Genomic DNA, 23,310 nt, shown 5'->3' with positions numbered 1-23,310 from the left:
GCCAGGATGGTCTCGATCTCCTGACCTCGTGATTCGCCCATCTCGGCCTCCGAAAGTGCTGGGATTACAGGCTTGAGCCACCGCGCCCGGCCGAACTTCATTATCCTTTAAGATTAATCTTAAAAGAATAATCAAAAATATGAACCAGTTCTAGTATTACTATTCAAGAGATGTGATACTAGAATTTATGCATCTTATTTTTAATACCTCTCTCACATATGATTAAAATTTCTTTTTAAACAATGCATTACAGTCCCATTTCTCATGTCATGGTTATTGAGTTCTCTCTAATGCTGCTCCTAATCTGAAATATACATGCAACACGTTGTAGCTTCATGTGGATACAATAATAGCTAAAAGTGAATAGCACTTTTACATTAAACCATTTGGTCCTCACATCAGCTTGTGTGTATTGTGATCCCTTTTTAAAATGACAAAACTGAGGCACAGCAAGGAAAGACACTTTCCCAAGGTCATGAGTATGTGACAGAGTAGAGTTCACATCAAGTCTGCTTGACTTTAGTTTCCACCCTCTGTGCTTTTATAAAACACTGAAATGTTTTCTTTTAAGAAGTGCCCTAGGCCAGGTGCTGTGGCTCATGCCTGTAATCCCAGCACTTTGGGAGGCTGAGGCGGGCAGATCACTAAGTCAAGAGATCAAGGCCATCCTGGCCAACATGGTGAAACCCAGCCTCTACTAAAAATACAAAAATTACGTGGGCATGGTGGTGCGCACCTGTCGTCCCAGCTACTCAGAAGACTGAGGCAGGAGAATTGCTTGAACCCGGGAGGCGGAGGTTGCAGCGAGCCAAGATCGCGCCACTGCACTCCAGCTTGGTGACAGAGTGAGACTCAGTCTCAAAAAAAATAAAAAAAAAGAAATGCCTTGAACAGTAATGAATTTTTTAGCAACAAATTATAAATCGTGCCGTAATTTTCCTCCTCCAGTGAACCTTTGTACAAATAAATAAATAAATCTGAGTTGTAACTTTATTTCCCTTTCTGAGCAATAAAATTGCCAAAATGAATATAATGAGATGAAATACAATAAAGTTAATCTTACTGGAAAAGTCTAAAAATTGCAAACTGAGTCCTTCTCAATTATAGTCATTAAATGTGATACACTCTGATATGCTCATTTTTCTAGCTTGACTTTCAAACATATAATATTTTGTCAAGAGACAATCCATTAAACACTGACCAAATCCAAGGTTTGCAAGCGACATGTTTTATTGCATCTAATAGAAAATCTAATTTGAGTCATTTTTCTCTGAACAATGGAATCATTGCATGACGATGCAAAGTTCTATAACATGACAATTCAGACACCAAAAGCGTATTACCAATGTTACAATTAAGATGTTTCTGATGCTGACAAAAAATGAAGTGAATAAGACAATTTTAACAGATTTTAATAATTCTAACTACAGTATATATGATTCTAATGTATGTAAATGAGTTGATGTACATAGACTCATTCATAAAATAACTGCTGGATCACAGAGCTGGGGAGCCCAGGTTGTTCTGCGTTTAATCTAGCTCTTTGCTTTCTCATCTCCTCATGAACCTGGCAGTCTCTTTTCTTTCTCTGCTTAGAGATATTCAGGGATGGAAGCGCCACACCTTTTTTTGTTAGATCTCACCATTTCATCATTTCAAAGGGGCAATCACAATTTCTGTTGCTCCAAGCTTCTTAAAAGGAAGAGTCTTAGATGACATGTGCCATACTTTTAATTTTTACTTTAATTAATATATCACAAGACACAATATAATGTATAATTAACCAGTTATTGCTTAATTTTTCTTAGGTAGTTTTATTAATTGCTATATAGCTGAAATGTACATTTTTGTTTACTGAACTGTCACCTCTTATGGATTTCAGGATATTCTGAGTTTTGCAAAGTGTTCTTTACAATTTACGCTTTTCCTTAAATCAGAAAATATTTCTCCCTGTTCTGTGAATTGCATGCCCTCCTCTTCAGACAGATAAGAAAAAAAGCAATCAAATCCACAGATAAACAGACACCGGCCTGTTCTCACTGCTTGCCAGCCTCACTTTTCACTAAGCACTGAGAAATGTCAACTTGGACAGGGTAGCATTCCTGCACTCCAAGAAGCAGTGAATTTCTAGTTTTCTTCTCCAGGCTTTCTTTTCCACTCCCTGCAAACATGCACCTAAAAGGATGCTGAGCATCATATCACAGTTCTTACAGGAGCTTCCTCTCAACTCTTGTGTCCTTGTGAAGTGAGGTGGGATGGACTCACCAAAGAGCTGTGTAGAACGGTGTATTGATCAGGAGCTCCAGCTCCCTGGTTCACACTTTACCACTGCTGGTTTGCTAATGGGGCCATCTTGAGGAAGCTCCTTAAATTTTTCAGACCTCAATTTCCCCTTCTCAATTACAGGGATGATAAGAATACCCCTCTAACTATGGAGTTATTGTAAGAATTTTATGAAGTAGTTATGGAAAACTGCCTGGCATTAAGTAAACCCTGTCTGTGTATGCTATTTTTCTTTGTTGGCCCTAAGATTAGGAGAATGCTGCCGAAAACTGTATGGCAAATGGGGCAGATGTGATTTGGGATGCCCCTCATCGTTTTCCATATGGCTCTCCCAGCACTTTTAGGAGGACCTAAGCAGCTAAGTGAAGAGATGATGTGATGTTTCACAAAGCCCGAGATTTTGCTAAACCAAGAACAGATTGCATGTAGGGTGTGCACAAGAAAGGCCAAACATCTGATCATCCTTAAGGCTGTTTCTGCCTTGTTAGAGCTTATCTTCAACAAATGACTAGTGACTTGGAGCAGAACAAGTAACTTCAGAGCAGCAAACTGCAATATGTGATTTTTTTTTTTTTTAAAGAAAAGACTCAAGACAATGTTGCATCTATATGTATATTTAAATATAGGGTATGTAGTTATAGAAAAGTGATGCTCACACAACATGTGTCTTGGAAACCCCTCCCAATCTCAAGTACCACGTAATGAAGCAGAATTCAGAGCTGGCATCCCAGACACACAGACAAACAGCAGAAGCCTCAATGTCAGATGACGAAAGGTCTGCAGGTAGAAGGGGAGTGGCAGCAAAGGCTCTATGGGGTAAGTGCTTTGGGAGAAGGAAAACAAGTATCAGTCATTGTGTATCTGTATGTGTACCTGTCTTTGTCTCTCCCCCGGCAGTCTTTCCCTCTACATGTGTGTGTTTCTTATTCTATTTCTCTGTCTCATTCTGACTCACTCCGTTTCGCTTTCACCTTCTGTCTGTGTCTCTGTCTCCTTCTCTCACACACACTCACCCCACAGTAATGACTCCAGTCATTAATCAGGATGTAAAGTGCTGACAGCAGTAATCAAGACGGATGGACTGTGCACAGTGGCTTACACTTGTAATCCCAGCACTTTGGGAGGCCAAGGCAGGAGGATTGCTTAAGACCAAGAGTTTGAGACCAGCCTCAACAAGGTAGTGAAATACCCCTCTCTACAAAAATAAATAAATAAACAAATAAAACAATTAGATGAATGTGGTGGTGTGCACCTGTAGTCTCAGCTACTTGGGAGGCTGAGACTGGAGGATCTCTTGAGCATGGGAGTTTGAAGCTACAGTGAGCTATGTTTGCACCCCTGCACTCAAGCCTGGGTGATAGAATGAGACCCTGTCTCCAATAATAATAACAATAACAACACATTTTAAAAGGATGCAAGATCGCATTTAAGAGAAAAACAAAAGAGCAGGGTAGTTCAGATATTCCTATGTCCTGCCTGTGCTTTCCTAGAGACCAAGTTTTGTGAGTGAAAGTGATTAGTTACATTTCTCAAAAATTAATCAGATTCTGACTTCTGAAAAATACAGAAGGTAGGAAAGAGACTGCTTATTTTTAAAATATTTACAATCAAATCAATCCCTTAAAAACTGAACAAATAAAAACCTCAGTTACATCATATTACTGAGAGAGCAACCCAAAGATCCAAATGGGCAATGACACACATAGTATGGAATTTTAAACTAGAGTCCTAGTGTAAGGATTCATTACTAATATTATGTGTATGATGTGGATAATGGCTGTCAGGTCTTACTTGGAGGACATGGAAATAATGGTAGAATTTTCATGCTTATTTACAAAATAAGTTTATGCTGGGCCCAGGAAAAATGGACTTAAGTTCCTAACTCTGTTCTTTCCCTGGAACTCAGATTTCCAATGATGCGTGCTGCTTTTAGCTAATTAAATAACCTAGCTTTTACCTTATCTGACAAAACACATTTTCTCAGGATAGCTGATATTATATATGGCTTAAGGAAAACAGTGTGCTTTAATTTACACAAACGGTAGGAATGATTTTATGGATTGCAGATATATATATATGTGTGTGTGTGTGTATATATATATATATATATAGAGAGAGAGAGAGAGAGAGAGAGAGAATTTTTCAATCCCAAGATGAGTGTCTAATTGCCAAAAATTCAGGAAATGTGTTTCAAAGTAATGCTTATTTTATACACAGTAGGATTGTTGGAATTTAAAAAAGGAAAATGGAATACAAAGGTATTATACTCAAATAAAAAGCATATAGCCTTTCAAATAAGCCAGATACGGAGCTTACAGGTGGGGCAGATACCCTGAAGAAAAAGGATGCGGGAGGTCAGGCTTTGAAAAAGCATATTAGTGTTAGCCACCCTTTGGGCACAGTCCCGTTATATAAAAATAGTAGCTTCAGGTTCCTGGACACTTTCTATGTCCCAGACATTTGCTACACTCTATATGCTACTTTATTTCATGCTTTCAAAAACTTATGTAAGGTGAGCATCTCTGTTTTATAGGAAATGTGAGTCGCTTAAATCTAAGATCCAAGAGGGTTTTTCTTAGAGAAGACGCAGGCACCTCCATGTTACCAGCTAAGAATCGGGTGGGAAAAGCTCCTTCCGTTGTACAGGCCTGGTGCTCCTACCAAGTGGGAGAAGTGACACTTCCTTTGGTCATCTGGCATGGGGGCTGAAGGATGGCAGGAATCTTCTAGAGTGCTTCTGTTTTAGAAAGACCAGGCAGTAGCCTTGGTTATTAGAATGCATTGATTGGGCAACCATAAACACAAGCAATAAACAACTTATACAACTTTGATAGATATTTGTAGGAAGTTCATCTGTATACTCACAAATTAAATAGAGGGAAAGTATCTTAAGTGACAAAGAAAAATGTTACTACATCAATAATCCAATGATCTCCATTATCGTAGTGCCTCATCCTGGGTGTAATTGATGTCACCCAAATATTTCCATTACCATAGTGCCTCATCCTGGATGTAATTGATGTCACCCTTCTGTTCCATGACTTGGACCCAAAAGGAGGGCAGTCTTTAACACTGAATGTGACGAGTGTTTCTTCCTAAACCTTGGTTCAGCCAGGACGCTTTCTTACATGACACTCTTCTAGTGAGATGTTCCACTCTCTATACAACCGTTGAACATGACTTTGAAATCAGAGCTCAGAGCCTTCCTTCTACTTCTTCCTCTCCAATAAGCAACCTAATCTCTCAACATACTTTTGCCTCTATCTTTGTTTAAAAAAAAAAAGTAGTGTTTTCTAAAACCAATGATGGCTAGTTAGGAACACTTTGGAAAATAAAGGAAAGAACCTTAAATAAACAAATAAAATAACTATTATTATCAATCCTCAAGTTGTAAGCACTATTAACATTGTGATCTGCAAGTTGAACTATACGAAATTGCTGCTAATAGACTTGTTGTCCTCCTCACTCAGCAAATTCATGTGCTTAAACCTAAATTTAATGTATGTCTTTTTAAGATTATTTTGTGCATAGATTTATATTTATAAAACTGTGGATATGTCCACACAACTTATATCTAGGTTGTTTGTGTTTTGCTGAACATAATATAGAGTACATTTTACCATGCAACTGTTCTTTGCAAACGTATTTTTAATTGGGAGTTTCACTTAAGATACGCCTTCCTTTGTGCCTTTGCTCTGTAGAGCCAGGGTGTCGTTGGCTCCAGGCAGGCATTTATTCAGCAGTAAATTTTAACTATTTACTAATCAAAGATATTGCTTAAGCCAGCAGAAAAAAAGCTGTATTTAGTTAGGACATTTGAGCATTTTCTGGAAGACTTTTTTACAAGAAAAACTTGAGGGAATCCAATTAAATACGTTGTTTGCAGTACCAGCAGTATTATATTTCCTGAGAACAGCTGTACAATAGGAATTGCCAAAATTATAATTCATCACATCAAAACTGACCTTTCCAAATATTTAAGAGGTTGAAATTTTAGCTAAATACAGTTTCAGGAGCTCATTAGATTTTCAAGACTATATCTAAGAATATCATGGCTACATTTCAAAATGTGGTATTTGAAGATATGTGTTTCTAAATGATGTTATCAGATTTTAAAAAATATTCCAAATCCATTAGTCATTGTTGTGCAATGCAGAGTGCAGCATTCCCTTCTTAAAAAGATACATTTACTTTTGTGATGTTATAGAGTCTATGAAATCTGGGCAAATACTTATCTAGACTCAAGAACACATTCAATTTTCGGCTAAGCTAGACTCTAAAGAATAATTTTGTTTCTTTCTGTACTGATGTAGAGAAGAATCCTGAGCTGTCTGTGCAGGGCATCATTTAGCATAGCTCCCCCACATGGTCAAACAAAATTGAGAAAAGCAAGCATCAGAATATAGCTGCCTTTAGAAAGATCGCAGCCCACATCTCAGTTTTGACATTTCTGAGTAATCCCATTGTAACAGTAATGGTAACATAGTATTTAACCCAGAATTTTCCAAATTTATTTGAGCACCGTATCTCTTTTTTGAATATGTGGAGCCCTGGGACATCCAGTAGAATCTAGAAAGTGTTGTAACCATCTAGGTAGTGTCTTTTGATTGCTTGAATTTGCCTACTCTAAACACTATCATCTTAGTCAGTTATCAGTTAGAATCCAGACAGTCCTGGTGACTCTCTACAATACTAGCAAGGGTGAATTTTTGGCCAGGCATTGGAGCTCACACCTACAATCCCAACACTGAGAGGCGGAGGCAGGAGAATTGTTCCAGCCCAGGAGTTTGAGACTAGCTTGGGCAAGATGGTGAGACCTCGTCTCTACAAAAAATTAAAAATGTAAAAAATTAGCCAGATATAGTGGTGCATGCCTGTAGTCCCAGCTACCCAGGAGACTGAGGGAGGAGGATTGCTTCAGTCCAGGAGTTCTAGGCTGCAATGAGCCGTGATGGCACCGCTGCACTCCAACCTGGTTGACAGCGAAAGACTATATATATATATGTGTGTATATGTATATGTGTGTGTGTGTGTGTGTGTATATATATATATATATCTATATATATATGGAGAGAGACAGTGAGTGGATTTTGTAAAGATGATAAAACATTGGAAAAAAAATTAAACCTACAATATGATATTAAAGTATCTGTAGTTTCTTTCATCATACAACACACTGTACATGGTGTAGAGTTCCAATATTGATTTCTATCGCCTTCTTCACACACACATGCTCACAACAGATGGCAGTCTGTACGTAAGATGACCACTGTAGTGTGCCCCTGGAGGTTCCTTTTGTGCATTAAATAGCATTTGGCAAGGCCTTTTTATTGTTTCATGGCAGTATTCCTAAGTATCCTGCTCATCCTATATCTTAGCAGCATTTATCAATCTTCTCTGCCTGCCGTTGTTAAGTTTCCTTTTTTCTTTTTATCAACTGTGTTTCTAAGGAGTTTCGCTTGGCTGCAGAACACCCAGGGAAGTGCATACAGTTAAAAACTCCCCAGGTGTGACTTATTACATATTTCCCCTGGTCTTAATGTGTATCTGGGCAGTGATGTGGACTTAAGGGCACATTTGGGGCTTGCAGTCTTTACCCACCATCCTGTGAAAGAGATAGACATGTGAATAGAGAGTAGGAGGTTTTTGTTTGTTTGTTTGTTTGTTTGTTTTTTATGACAAGCAGAATGGTAAGTCACAGAGGAAACTAGAAGCCCAAATGGTAAATGCAAGCTTAGAGAGGCTGATGCAGCTTCAGTTATGGGGGCCCCTGTCTAGCCTGGAGAGAAGCTCAGGCCTCATCTGCTAGGAGGTTTGTTTTCAAGTCACCTTTTAATTGGAATGTAGTATATGCCCATTTAAAACAAAAACAGAACTTGGAAAACAGAAATCTTCGAGGAAAAATAATATACATTCCTATCACGTAAAAGGTAGTCAAGATGACATTTAGATGTCATATTTCCGCTGTCTTTTTTATTATTTATTTATTTATTTATTTTTGAGATGGAATCTCACTCTGTCACCCAGGCTGGAGTGCAATGGCACAATCTTGGTTCACTGCAACTCTGCCTCCCAGACTCAAGGAATTCTCCTGCCTCAGCCTCCCGAGTAGCTGGGATTACAGGCGCCCACCACCATGCCCAGCTAATTTTTGTGTTTTTAGTAGAGATGGGGTCTTGCCATGTTGGCCACATTAGCTTTGAACTCCTGACCTCAGGTGATCCACCTGCCTCAGCCTCCCAAATTGCTGGGATTACAGGTGTGAGCCACTGCACCTGACCCCCTTTCTCTTTTTTATAACATATGGTTATTCTATCACTCCTCTAAGGTAAATTACTGGTTTTTAACTTCAGGCTGTGGATGAGAAAAACCAAGGGCCTGAGTCTGGACTGCCTGAAGTCCACACTCGACTGCTGCTGAAGACCCTGGATGGAGACTTCCTGCCATTGCAGTGAAGAGTAAAAATGAAACAGATTCTCCACACAAGCAGGTCCTACATATAGAACAAAATAGAGCTACTTTCTAGTATTTAAGAATATATCTGCCTGCAGGCTTTAAAACTGAGCCAATATTGTTACTGATTCTTCATTTTCTAATCAGTTCCAACGTGTAATTGATGAGAACGACGGGCCAACTATGGAGAGATATTGGACTGTAAATTGCACTAGTGGTCCTTTAAGCTGTGTTTCTGGTTCGTGGCGGAAGCATCCAAAAGAGTGTCTTTTATAAGAATCAAAACTATAGGTACACTTTTCCCCTTTAAAATTGGTTTCTTGAACCCCCATAAACACTATTATTTAGTCAAACTCTGTAACACTGGTTTGGCCCAAAATAAGAACTACTTATCCCTGGCTTTCACATTCATGTTATGACTTAAGAGAGAGAGTGAGAGAGGGGTGGGAGTCAGGGTGGGGGTGGAGGGAGAGGCTCAGGTTCATAGACTATAATCATAAGTCACCTGAGCTGGGGTTGCTGAAAGGTTACTTGAAGAAAAGGGTGATTAATATTTTCAAGTATCTAAATGGAGCCATCTCTGGCTAAAGAATAGCATTTTAAAGATATAATATTATTTTAAAAATTTTAAGGAGCTTCAAGACTGGACCTTTTCTTTTGTTATAGATTTTTTTTTTGAACTTTAAAAATTATAGGAAACCATTTGGTGAGTTAGACATTTTTAAAATTATAGTTTCATGGGAAAAATAACAGCATTGACTTTTAGATCTGGATGTGTTTTTCTGTGTTAAAGCTACTTACTAAATGGAGCATGTCGTAGTTTTTACTCAACAGGACAGAGTCTTTTAAAATTCTCTTTGTGAATAATCGTTACGTTGTTTTCTCAAAATATATTTTTCAAGGATTATCTCCCTCTTAATGCCACAATATCAGAACCTTGCCTAAAGATTGTTTTCAGTCTGCCTTTGCTGCAAGACTGTTTGAGGCCCCAGAGATAATAAATAGATTTATCTGTGAACACTACTTTTCTTGCCAAAAATCAGATTCATAGGTAGACGCATATATAGATAGAAATAGAGATAGGTAATTATAGGTAGGTAGGTGGGTAAGAGATTGAGAGAGAGAGAGAGAAAGAGTGAGAGAGAGAGAGAGAAAGAGTGAGAGAGAGAGAGAGAAAGAGTGAGAGAGAGAGTGAGAGAGAGAGAGAGAATATCCAGTTACGGTGAGGAAATGGGAAACAAAATTGCTACAACTGTTTTGATAAGTAATCTAGCAGTATGTACCAAAATTTAAGATGTGAATACTCTACAACATATAAATCATAATTTTAGGAATATAGAACTAAAAAATGAATAATAATCCGTGTGTGTGTGTGTGTGTGTGTGTGTGTGTGTGTGTGTATAAAATATCTCTTTTTTGAATATTGGCGCATGCCTGTAGTCCCAGCTACCCAGGAGCCTGAGGGAGGAGGATTGCTTCTCCTCAGGAGGATTATATATATGTATACACACACACACACACACACACACACGGATTATTATTGCTACATTGTTTATAATAAGAAAAAGGATGCAACCATAATTCTGTAGATAGTAAAATAATAAATTAGGGCACATCCATGCTGAGGTGGATTAACTCTGTCTTACAAAGCGGGAGTTAGAACAACAGGCATTGATGAGAAATAAAAAGTACTGATTCATGAGAAGGGCATATGCATAGTCGTCTGAGTGGTAGGATAATAGTAAAATAAGTGGGCGGAGACTTACTTTATTCTATTGTACTTCAGTTCGCTGTGCTTCGCAGATACTGTGATTTTTACAGATCGAAGGTTTGTAGCTACCCTGCTTCAGCAAATCCATTGGCACCATTTTTCCAACCCCAAGTGCTCACTTTGTGTCTCTGTCACATTTTGGTAATTTTGTTTTTGTTTTTGTTTTTGTTTTGAGACGGAGTCTCGCGGAGTCTCGCTCTGTCACCCAGGCTGGAGTGAGTGGCGCCATCTCAGCTCACTGCAAGCTCCGCCTCCCGGGTTCCCGCCTTTCTCCTGCCTCAGTCTCCTGAGTAGCTGGGACCACAGGCGCCGCCACGCCCGGCTAGTTTTTTGTACTTTTAGTAAAGACGGGGTTTCACTGTGTTAGCCAGGATGGTCTCGATCTCCTGACCTCGTGATCTGCCCGCCTCGGCCTCCCAAAGTGCTGGGATTACTGGCGTGGGCCACTGCGCCCAGCCTTGGTAATTGGTGTAGTATTTCAAACTTTTTAATTATTATTATATCTGACATGGTGATCTGGGATCAGTGATCTTTGAGGTTATTGTTATAATTGTATTGAGATGCCGTAAACCACTCCCATATAAAATGACAAGCTTAACTGATAAATGTTATTAATGAATGTGTTCTGACTTCTCCACCAACCACGCATTTATCTCTTTTCCTCTCCTTGCGCTCCACCCCATTTCCTGATTCACAACAATATTGAAATTAGGCCAATTAATAACCTTACAGCAGCCTCTAAGTGTTCAAGTGAAAGGAAGAGTTACATGTCTCAATCAAAAACTAGAAATAACGAAGCTGAGCGAGGGTGCCATGTGGAAATCTGAGACAGGCTGAAAGCGATGCCTCTTGCACCAAACAGCCATGTTGTGAATGCAAAGGAAAAGTTCATGAAGGGAATGAAAAGTGCTACTCCAGTGAAAACACAAATGATAAGAAGGCAAAACAGCCTTATTGCTGATACAGCGAAGGTTTGAGTGGCCTGGCTAGAAGATCCAGCCAGCCACAAGATTCCCTTAAGCCATAGCCTCATCCAGAGCAAGGCTTTAACTCTTTTCAATTCTGTGAAAGCGGAGAGAGCAAAGGAAGCTGCAGAAGAAAAATGTGAAGCTAGCAGAGGTTGATCCATGAGGTTTAAGGACAAAAGCTGTCTATATAATATAAAATTACAAGGTGAAGTAGCAAGTGCAGATCATTGATGAAGGTAGCAACACTAAACAGCAGATTTTCAGGGTAGACCGAGCAGCCTTCTGTGGGAAGAAGATGCCATCTAGGACTTTCATAGCTAGAAAGAAGTCAAGGTCTGGCTTTCAAGCTTCAAAGGACAGGCTGACTTGCTTATTAGGAGCTAATGAAGCTGCTAGTTAAGTTGAAGGTAGTATTCATTTATTATTTCAAAAATCCTAGGACCTTGAAGACTTACGTTAAGTCTACTTTGCCTGTGCTCTATAAATGGAATAACAAAGCCTGGATGACAATGCATCTGTTTACAGCCTGGTGTACTGAATATTTTAAGCCTACTGTTGAGAACTACTGCTCAGAAAAAGATTCATTTAAAAATATTACTATTCATTGACAATGCATCTAGTAATCCAATAGCTCTCATGTAGGCATACAAGGAGGATATTAATGTTGTTTGCACGCCTGTTAATATAACATTCATTCTGCAGCCCATGAATCAAGGAGCAATTTTGGCTTTTAAGTCTTATTATTTTAAGAAATACATTTCATAAAGCTATAGCTGCCATAGATTCTTTTGATGGATCTGGGCAATGTCAGTTGAAAACCTTCTAGAAAGGATTCACCATTCTAGATGCTGTTAAATACATTCATGATTCTTGGAAGGAGGTAAAAATATCAACACTAGCAGGAGTTTGAAGAAGTAGATTTCAACCCTCATGGATGATTTTGAGGAGTTCAATACGTCAATGAAGAAAGAATAAATACCATTGTGGTAGAAACAGCAAGAGAACTAGAATTTAAAGTGGAGCCTGAAGATGGGCCTGAGTGCTACTATCTCGTGATAAAACCTGGAGGAGGAGTTGCTTCTTACGGATTAGCAAAGAAAGTCATTTTCTTGAGATGGAATTAACTCTTGGTGAAGATACTGTGAATATTGTTAAAATGACCACAATGGATTTAGAATATTACAATAACTTAGTTAAAGAAGCTGCAGCAGCCTTTGAGAGGATTGGTTCCAATTTTAAAAGAAGTTCTACTGTGGACAAAATGCTGTCAAACAGTATCACATGCTACTTGAGAATGTGATGTATAGCATCACACGCTACAGAGAAATCTGTTACAAAAGAAAGAGTCAATCACTGCAGCAAACTTCATTGTTTCTTATTTGAAGAAACTGCCACAGCCTCCCCAGCTTTTGGCAACCACCGCCCTAATCAGTCAGCACCCATCAACATTGAGGTAAACCCGCCACCAAAAAAAAAAAAAATTATATATATAACTCTATAAAGCTCAGATGATTGTTAGTATTTTTTAGCAATAAAGTATTTTTAATTAAGGGATGTACATTGCTTTCTTGGACGTAATGTTATTGCACATCTAATTGATGACAATATAGTGTAAACATAACTTTTATATGCACTGGGAAACCAAAAAATGTGTGTGACTTACTTTATTGTGGTGGTGTGAAACCAAAACCACAGTATTTCCAAGGCATGCCAGTACTACTTTAAAGAGGTTAGCAAAATATCTTACCTTTTTTATGGACATCATAAATCAGAGTAACTTTTTTTGACCTGTTGAAAGAAGCCTGTCATCTGGCCTTCCATAATTATTCTGTCTCTAGTTTTGTTTTCTTCTTTCTTTGGCTAACTATATAATTAGGACAGCATTCTCTGGAATTGCCAATCTTATTTTGATTATGTGACCTTTGAGCCATGTTTACTGGGTTTTGGAGAAGACTGTCATCTGTACTTAGATATTTGAACCTCATCTCTAAATGAATGTTACATGCAATTAATTTTCAATAGAATGAATCTGCAGCTAGGATGAAAGCCAATTCCTTTGCTTGTTTTCAGAATGAATGTCTTTCTGAATCTGATACTAGAGAAATTTAATCAGAGAAACTTCAAGATGTTCAATCTCATTTATTGTCTCCCCATTCTTTTAGTGAACAAGATATTGATATTAGTAGACACTTCAATAATTGAGTTGTGTTTATGTCTGTTTTAACATTAATGGTGCTACTTAATTTTGTATAATATATTTACCTATTTAAAATGATCTGAATTTCAACATGTAGGCCATGTTGGGACTCCTAATTGTAAATTAGTCAAATGTGTTTGTAATAATGGGCATTTATTACTTTTAATGAAAAAATCCCCTGTAAATATTTTCTGAGCACCTACTATGTACAAGACAATGGGTTTCTGTGAGATGACTGACACATGGTTAAATGGAATTAACTGAGTACTTGCCCTTTGACTCATTAGATGTTACAGGGATATTAGCAGTGGAAGATGAATTGTGTGCTCATCAGCATGCCCTAAATAGTAGAAAATGTCTATTTGTTAGATAGAGATGAGGGAGAGAAATGACTCCATCCTCGCACTGAAGTGTTGTTTGATAACTTACCCTCATTTCCTGTAGTAGGAATGAGAGTATTGATATGGTTGAGTTTACTCTTGAAATTCTAGGTACACAGATATTATTTCCTGAGAATGTGCTGCTATGTAAGAGAGGCAAGGCAGCTAGTGGAAAGAGTCAGGCAGAGCTAATTTCAAGTTGTGACCCATGGTAACTTACCCCCTCGACCTCAGTTTTCCACCCCAGGGTATAAAGTGCATGCATTTCATGGAATGATAGCTCCAGCCCTTCCTTCCATAAGACACACTTCTCAGATAGGGAGGGCCAGGGGAGGGCGGCAGGGGGGAAGGGGATCTTGGTAGAGGAGGAGTCTGAGAGGCCTTGCTTGAGTCAGATGCCCTCCATTGCTGAAAGTGGGAGAGGATCCGGTGATTGACAGTTCCAACATGGCAAGCAATAGCAGGAGAGGGAGGCACTAAAGAGAGGAAGAAGGGATATGAGGGCAGCAGAGGACCAATGCTCGCGAGCATAAATGTGTTTCTCAAACTGATGAAGGAGCAATTACTCTTTTCCCCCAAATCCTTTGCATATTAATACTTTTAGAAACATGTAAAATACAAATCTATTTTTAAATTCTCAATTACATATCCAATTGCTGTAATACTCTCTCGAAGTTTGCTCTCCATCTCTGTGCTGATCTTGTCACAGATGACACTCACAGAGGTTTCACTAGGCTCCTCTCTGACTTGCTGAGAAAATCCCTCCACATGCACCTCTAGGATCCTTTTACTTCTTCCCTCATGGTCTCTTCTCGGTCCTCTTTCCATTTGGTGTCACCATCACCGTGCTGTGCAAACTTCAAGGTCCTCCTTTAAAAAATTCAACTACACCTTATCAGGGGATCTTATCCTCAAGTTCTTCCATAGCATTTCCCATCCCTTCATGACCCTCTGAATTCAGCCACATCCTTCACAGTGACACAGTTCACCGGTACTTCTGCAAAGCCTGGCACTTCTTTTTCTTTCTCTAGGTTAACCTTCTAATGGAGGTGCTTTTCCAAGATTCTGGCCTCGCTATCAGGCTCAGTACACTTAGTGTCTGAAGTGGAGTTAGGGGATTTTCATGAAGATTGCATTTTCTTCCTGTATGAGATTGGGTTAACTGTAAGATCACTGTATGCATGTATTTTGAGTAGTGTCTGGGAGAAGATAGAAACTGGAATACTTGTTGAACACAGACCGTACTAGCCAATTTGCTAAGAGAAGAAGGCAATTCATCACTTACGTGTAAAATGAAGAGATGAGCAACTTCTTTATTTTTATTCTCACTCTATCTCCCTTCCTTGCAACTGGAGCTTAGGCAGGTAGGACGTGAGGAGCTGTAGAATGAGGAAGTCAATAGATACATTTCTTTTCCAGTGACAGGTACCTTAACTTCTCTGACCCTCTCCATCCTCTTCAGGTACATGAGGTTAGGCACCATGATCCAAGAAATCACTTCCGACTCAAAAATTCTGTAATTTTTTTTTGATTGCCTCTACTCGTGTTGTGTAACCTATTGATGTTCTCTTTCTCAGGGTCCTGGTTATTTGTTAATACCATCTTTTTTTGTTGTTTTTCTTTTCTAGCACTTTTATTGTGATTAGCGGCCAAAAAAATGACACTCAGAACTTCAGCTAAGGTACAATAAGGTAAGATCCTTTTTCCAGTTGAGCTATTTCCTTGGAAAGGGGAATTGATGGCCCAATCTGTGAGAACAGATTAATAAGGAATAAGAATTTATAAGTTGGTGTTTTCAACATGATGTACAGTTGTTACCATTAGTCATACTCAATTTTTTGTGTCTTAATAAAGCTAAGTGTGTTCATTTTCTCATCAGTTTAAAAATGGAAATAAAGGCATGTTGATTGAGATTTGAAATAAGTTAACTTTATTTCAAAAGCACATTTGTGTTTAACTGTAGCAATGTGGAATTTTTTGAAATATTGCAAAATGTTTGAATTATTAGTACATATATAGGATCGTGTAGCTTGTCTAATTCTTAGAAGCTTAAGAAGTATCCTTTGATTTAGATTGCCTTTCTTCAGAATGCTGTACAAATACGATTGTGAACATAAACAACAACACTGTGGAAAAGCTCAATCTTTCTTAGATGTTATCCTTAATAATGTTTTATCTATCCAGCAAACACTGCTAACATCCTACCTTAAATCCAATCTCCCTATATTAGTCTGTTCTCATACAGCTATAAAGACACTACTTGAAACTGGGTAATTTATAAACAAAAGGGTAATTTATTAATTGTGTTCTACATGGCTGGGGAGGCCTCAGGAAACTTATAATCATGACAGAAGGCGAAGGGGAAGCAAGGCATGTCTTACATAGTGACAGCAGAGTGGGAGAGAGAGTGCAGGGGAAACTGCCACTTTTAAAACCAAAGGCTCTCATGAGAACTCCTTTGCTATCATAATAACAGCATGGGGGAAACGGCCCTCATGATCCAATCACTTCCCACCGGGCCCCTCCCTCAACACGTGGAGATTACAATTCGAGATGAGATTTGGGTGGGGACACAGAGCCAAATCCTATCACTACCCTCTTCCTTCCTAATAAAATCTTGATGTTGTAAGGACAGCAAAGCGCCCAGCTAAAAAATATTCTCATCTTCCCAGATTCTCTTTCTGTGGCCATGTGACTCTGCTCCAGCCAATGAGCTCTCAGTCTTGGTCCCTGGGGAGAGTCTTTCAAGAGGAGATTCCTCTTCAAATGTTTTTTCCTTTGTTCCTATCCCATCCTTCTATCAGGAAGTCACGCCCCCACCCCCACCCCTTCTTGCAATCACAGCAACAAAAGCCGAACTGGAGATACTGGAGTGGGAAGATAAAATGAGCTTGAGCTCTTGCAAGCCCACCATCAGATGTCTTGTTTCATGAGACACATACAGTCCCTAATTTAGACGAGCTTATTAGGTTTGCTGACACTCAGAGCCAAATGGAGCCTTAGCTGATTCAGTAACATTTATATCTGGATATCATGCTAGACACGTTACCCTATCTTACTTAAACACCACAGTAGTACTATTAAGTCGAGTATTTTTATTCCCATTTGATGTACGAGGAAACAGGCTCTAAGATGTGAAGAACTTTGTCCTGTGAAACTTGTCCTATGGTAGTAACTGGCACAGGTGAGATTTGAACTTGGACCTGTCAGAGGCTGATCCCTGTACACAGCTGCCTCAATGCTGGCCCTGACAGCCTGGTTCCAGGAGCTTATTTTGCTGATTACATTTTACAGTTAGGCAGTGGGCATTGTCAGCTCAGTAACTCTTTGACTACAATACTCTTCAATAGCACAGACTTTCTATTATATTTTCCATTTGTAAAACTAAGTAAACTGAGTCTGTTCCTGTATAACAGAAATGAGAGAGAAAGACAGAGAGAGAGAGAGAGAGAAAGGAATAAAGATAGAGAGAGAGAGAGAGACAAAGAAAGAAAGAAAGAAGAAAAAGAAAGAAAGAAAGAAAGAAAGAAAGAAAGAAAGAAAGAAAGAAAGAAAGAAAGAAAGAAAGAAAGAAAAGAAAGAAAAGGGGAAAAAAGAAAATAAAAGGAAAAGAGGAAAACAAGATCTGATTTGGGAGAATCAGTTTATATTGGAATTGCCTATGAAAGTTGGTAAAGGAAATATTAATTCTGAGCATCTTATTTTCTTTTTTTTTTTTTTTTTGAAATAAATGTCTAGAACTAATGGTCAAAATATGGTCACCAAAACTCAGCTTTTACCCAACAATCATAGAATTAAATATTCTCTGCCTAACTATCTTCATTAATTCACTCTTATTGACTTGGTTCAGAAAAAATATACATATATAGCTTAAAAACTAAGTCACATAATGAAATTTCTTTCTGAAGAAAGTTATACAAGGCATTGCATAAGGCACTGAGCCGACTTGGGGGGATGGGGGAACTGGATAATGGAAAAATCTTTTGGCTGGAAAATAAGGGACTGGAAATGCAGGGGACAGCCCAGCAATTTTTGGCATTACAAAAAGCCATTTCACCTCTCTGGACCTTTGCTGCTTATTTGTAAATTGATGGTATAAGGTATTCTGATATGCTGTTAGTACAAAATACTAGCTTACCTTCTTGGGTCTCCATTGCTAATGCAGGGAAATACTCTGGTATCTATTCAAAGCAACAGTTTATTTCTGTCCATTGAACCTAAGAGTGACCAGTTATTTTCGTTTTCCTTTTATTTCTTCCAAATACATCCTGAATCCCTTGTCTCTTTTGTTATGACTCTACTCCAAGCCATCATCTTGTCTTGCCTGGACGATGGCATTAGCTTCATGTTAGTCAACATGGTTTTCATTCTTACCACACAAAATTACATTCTGTCACAGCCAGCGTCTGCTTTGGGAAGCCTCTGTCAGATCATGTTATTCTCCTATTTGAGACCTGCTCAAAATCCTTCAATTCCTTCCCCTACATTTAGAATCAAATCCAAATGCATTAACATGACTTATAAATCTGATATGATCTGGTTTCTACTTGTACTTTTCTCTCTTTCTTCCTATACTCCAAGTCTCCCTGTCTTTATTTATTGAATATTTCTCTTTGTTCTTCGCCCTCGGGGGCCTGGCACTGAGCCCCTGGCTCTTCTTACTACTTGACCCTTCCAGTCAAATCTCAACTGCCAAGACCTCTCCTAACCACTCTCTCTAAATAACCACCATCTCGGACACCCAGGTTTAATTCCCTTCAGAAACTGGAAGTTTTATTTCTTAAGGCATATGAAAATAACCCCTTATGGACAAAATACTTACATATGTCATTTAAGGGATTTAGGTAAGACGTGATGAATCTGTCGCACCTGTTTATAATATGATCTAAGCTCCATGAGGGCAGGGCCTTGTCTGTTTTCTTCACTGCCAGAACCACCATACTTACAACAATGCCTGCCCCTGCAAGAAGTTTAGTAAATGTTTGTTGAGTAAATGAATATAGAGTCAGAAAATACCCTATGTTAAATATCCTAAAAGAAATTAAGCAGTTCTTATAGAGGTTCCCAGTGTGTCTTTTGCTTAGACGGGAAGAAAAAAAAAAAAAGGCAGGGCGCGGTGGCTCACGCCTGTAATCCCAGCACTTTGGGAGGCCGAGGCGGGCGGATCATGAGGTCAGGAGATCAAGGCCATCCTGGCTAACACAGTGAAACCCTGTCTCTACTAAAAAATACAAAAAATCAGCCAGGCATGGTGGCTGGCACCTGTAGTCCCAGCTACTTGGGAGGCTGAGGCAGGAGAATGGCGTGAACCCAGGAGGCGAAGCTTGCAGTGAGCCGAGATGGAGCCACTGCACTCCAACCTGGGTGACAGAGCTAGACTCCGTCTCAAAAAAGCAAAAAAGAAAAACAGAGAAAGAAAAAGATGAAGAAACAATATAGGAAGAACAGAGGACAGACAGAGGTATAAATAGAAAATAGCAGTAAATCCTTGGGTGGGACTGTTTCAGGGATCTTTACTCAGTGACATTTCTGATCTATGATGTTGGGTGACAGGGCTCCATTCTTTGGATCTCACATAGATTTATTGGCTAAACCTGGCACATGCACAATGAGAAATGTTTGTTGAATGAAGGCCCGAAGGAATGAAATAATAAATTATTGAACTGCTAAGAGCAAAATTTTCCCTGTTTTTATGGGCATGACAATATTCCCTTGATGCCAGTGTTTAATCCATGTTAGTAACAAACATTCCAGATAACAATGACTGTGAAAAATACCCTGTGAAACAAAAGTCCGTCCCTATGCCAGGCATTTCCCTTAGCGCATTTCAGAGTTTATTCTTTCTTCAAGGGAATTGTCACAGTGACTATCCAGAATGGCACATGGTGTTAATGTATTAAAAATACTGACAGGAAGAGGAAAACTAGAAAATCGTCTTATCTGTCAATTAAATGATATCGCCTCGTGGATAGATTACAGCAATTCCGGGGTTTTTTGTTTGCTGCCGATTGAGATTTGACAGCTGTTTGTAAAATATTTACATTCTGATTTCTGTCACATTGACAGCACTTTTGGGTCTTTGGAAGATGATAATCATATGTTAGGAAAATGTTAAAAAAAATTGAAGCTGATCTGTTGAGGAGAAAAATCTGTTTTTAAAATTGTGCAAAGGAAGGGCACCCTCTTTATTAAAGAATGTGCATCTAATAAAAGTCAGAAGTAGTAGATTCTTGTGATCCAAAAACACACTACATATAAGGTGCAGTATAGTATCCCTCCCAACCCTGCCTGCCTTGCGTACCTCAGCTTTTCTTCATCAGCTGTGTGTGGCTGGCCACATACTTCTTACCCTTTTCCACTTTATTCTGTACATAAAATGGCAATATTTGGATGGCACATTACATAGGATTTTGGAGTATCTATATGAAATTTTGTGAAAGAAATTTAGTTTATATCCTTGGTATTAAAAGAAGAGAAAATAAAAGCATTGGGAGGAATACTAAGTATTGAATTTATATAGAACTTCCAAATAAAATCTTTTCAAAGATTGTAATGAGAAGCAGAAATTTGTATAAATTTATATTATCAGGTATATAGAAATGATGACCTGTAATTCTTGATCAATGGTCTTATCAAAGTCTTTTATTTGGTTTTGTAAATTTATTTTCTGCTCTAACATTTTGCTACATCACTAAACATTCTTTTTAAATACCATTATATTTATATTCACAGAAAATGTGCATAATATTCTATAACATACATAAATATTCCTGATCATTTCCAGTATTCCGTGTTAAAAATTAATATTGATGAAAATCATTGTTAATAACTTTCTACACATATCCCTGAATATCTTCCTTAGAATATAGTCCCAGAAATGAAATTCCTTGATCAAATGGTACACACATTTTTAAGGCTTTTGATATTTACTATATGGTTTTCCTTTCATCAAAGTCTTGATAGTCACTGTGTGATGCTTTGTAAGAACAAGTAGATGACAGAAAATGTAAAAACCTATTTTATAGCCATTCAGAAGTTTCCTGTAATTGAAATTATGTTTAAAGATTCTAACAGCTATTACTTTCTTTCATTGACAAATGTAATGTTGAAACCTCTTGGGATAAGGCAAATGATTTTGGAACCCATCCTAACCTTTTAGTATCAAGTATTTGAAAAATTCTTAGAAGGCATAAATGTTTTTATAGCCCTCACCCTGCACATAGCTTGAAATCACTAAAAGAACATATCAGCTGCAAATGGACAGAAGCGGACTCAATCCTTGATGCTTTGTAAGAACAAGTAGATAATAGACTAAGTGACTAGGAACAAAAGTGCAATTGAAGGTCCTAGGTCTACACCCATTTCCCACCCACCCCTCTTCCCATCCCTGGCTCAGTCCTGTTCCCCCAGGGTCCTCAGCCTCAGAGCCTGCATGTGGACTCTCAGCCTGAAAGCCCAAACAGCTTCTCGCCATGTCCTCATGCCTCTCCCTTGATCACAAATGTATTTGGGTTCCAGGTGCACAATGGGAATGCATCAGTGAAAGATTATTCTATGCCTTAAATGGGGGTGGACTGTGAGCTTTAGGGCAAAGAATTTGAAGGACCTGGTTGTGTGAAACTTGGTCTAGAAGGAACCAAAATTCTCATCGGCCTGTCCCTTGGAGAGGGTTGTGATGAGAGAGATGAGAAGAAGGCCAGAGTAGATCCTTTGACACGGTGCTTTTCAAACACTCATGTGCATACAGTCACCATTAAAATACAGATTCTGATTCAGAAGGGCTGATGAGCCTTTGTATTTCTGACAAGCTTTCAGATGAAGCTGATGCACTTTGATGAAGCTGACTGCACCATGAGTAACAAAACTGTGATACACAGGGCCAAGGCACGGTCCCATGGCCTGGGGACTGGACCCAAGTATTGGCTTGATATGAAGACAGAGAGGTGGTCCCTGCTTGGGACAGCTGTCTTCAGCAGGAATTCCCAGCCTGGCCTTCCCACCCCTCCTCTTCTCCGTTGAACACCATGCTCCCTGCTGTTCAACCTGTACCGCTACTTCCTCCATCAACTCATGGCTCCTTGTCTGTGATAGGCACTGAACTTGATATCTGAATGGCAGAACCCCCTCAGCTGTGCTCAGAGTATCACAGAAGAGCAGCAGGAGCCAAGTGTCTCCACCGTATTTGCAGCTGGACTAGACCTTAAGCACAGCACCAGATGCACTCAGCTATGCCTGCCTCTGAGGACTAGGGCCCCTGCCCAAGTCCTGCCAGCCGCTGGAGTTTGAGGGTACTGGCTTCTCTCTTGAACACCAGGATACTGTGGGACAACATGTGGGAAGCCTTATAGTTAGATTCAAAATGGCACATTCAGTGGAGATAGTAAACACAGTAGTCCTCCAGTGATATTGTAGTACATTATATGATGACAGATTAAAAACCAAAATTCAACTTTTCAGATGGCCCAGATGAAAACAATGCATTTTAAAGAAGCAATCCTTAAATTGCCAAAGGAACATGTGGACTGAAAGGAAAAGAAAATCCAAACCAGAAACAAAAAATAAAACAAAATAATAGATGGTACGTTTAAGTTAAAGAAACTTTTGGGAAACAAATACCTATGTGATGAAAAACAAAAAAACACCAAACAAACACAATGCAGAAAAGCTAGGAAAGGTTAAGGTATCAAAATGTATTATAGAATAGTGTTTATATCAAAAACAAAAATAGTATCAAAATATGGACATCAAAAATAAAGTAACTATAATGGAATGGCTACAAAAAAAATATAACTAAAGAACAGCCATAGAGAACCGGGAGTAGTCACGTGAAATAATAGAGGTGGTTACTTTCATAAAAATACAGCTTCAAAGTTTGTGGGTGGTACTTTTTAACTAAAAGAGAGTTTTTAACATAGTTCCATAACATGGAGAAATTAAGTTACATTCCAAGAGAAATGAGAGAGTTCTTGGGCTTACAGTGAAAAAGTTTTGGAAACGGACTTGAAAATTAAAGCATAACATTTGTACTAAACAACATGCACAATCCATGCAAATGTAAGGAGAAATAAGTTCAAAGCACATAGAAGAATGCTTTGAAAAAAAGAACTTATAATTTGACCAAAGGAAAAGGCAATGCATGTGCAATATTCACAATCTAGAGTATCACAGAAAAAAAATAAAATTCAATTTACACAATTTCTTAGTGTTGTGAGACTGCAAACCCTATCCAATTTTGACATGTCCTTTCAGCAGAATACT

At 38.7% G+C, this 23,310-nt stretch overlaps 1 protein-coding gene across 2 annotated transcripts in view; it reads left to right on the top strand.

Moving 5' to 3' along the window:
• The window catches only part of CHRM3 (cholinergic receptor, muscarinic 3), a 559,390-nt gene that overhangs the window by 255,084 nt on the left and 280,996 nt on the right, over window positions 1-23,310 (top strand). The window contains exon 4 of one of the 2 annotated variants that reach the window (XR_001007655.1): window positions 15,681-15,743. The gene's annotated coding sequence lies outside the window, so the exon portion shown is untranslated. Of the gene's footprint in view, window positions 1-2,991; window positions 3,100-15,680; window positions 15,744-23,310 lie in introns of those variants that run through there. The other variant, XM_011995028.1, reaches the window with a different exon arrangement.

The sequence above is a fragment of the Mandrillus leucophaeus genome, unplaced genomic scaffold (genome assembly GCF_000951045.1).
Source record: "Mandrillus leucophaeus isolate KB7577 unplaced genomic scaffold, Mleu.le_1.0 Scaffold466, whole genome shotgun sequence".
NCBI lineage: Eukaryota > Metazoa > Chordata > Mammalia > Primates > Cercopithecidae > Mandrillus > Mandrillus leucophaeus.
The sequence above is the reverse complement of the archived record's forward strand: the minus strand, read 5'-3'. Positions and strand labels throughout refer to the sequence as shown.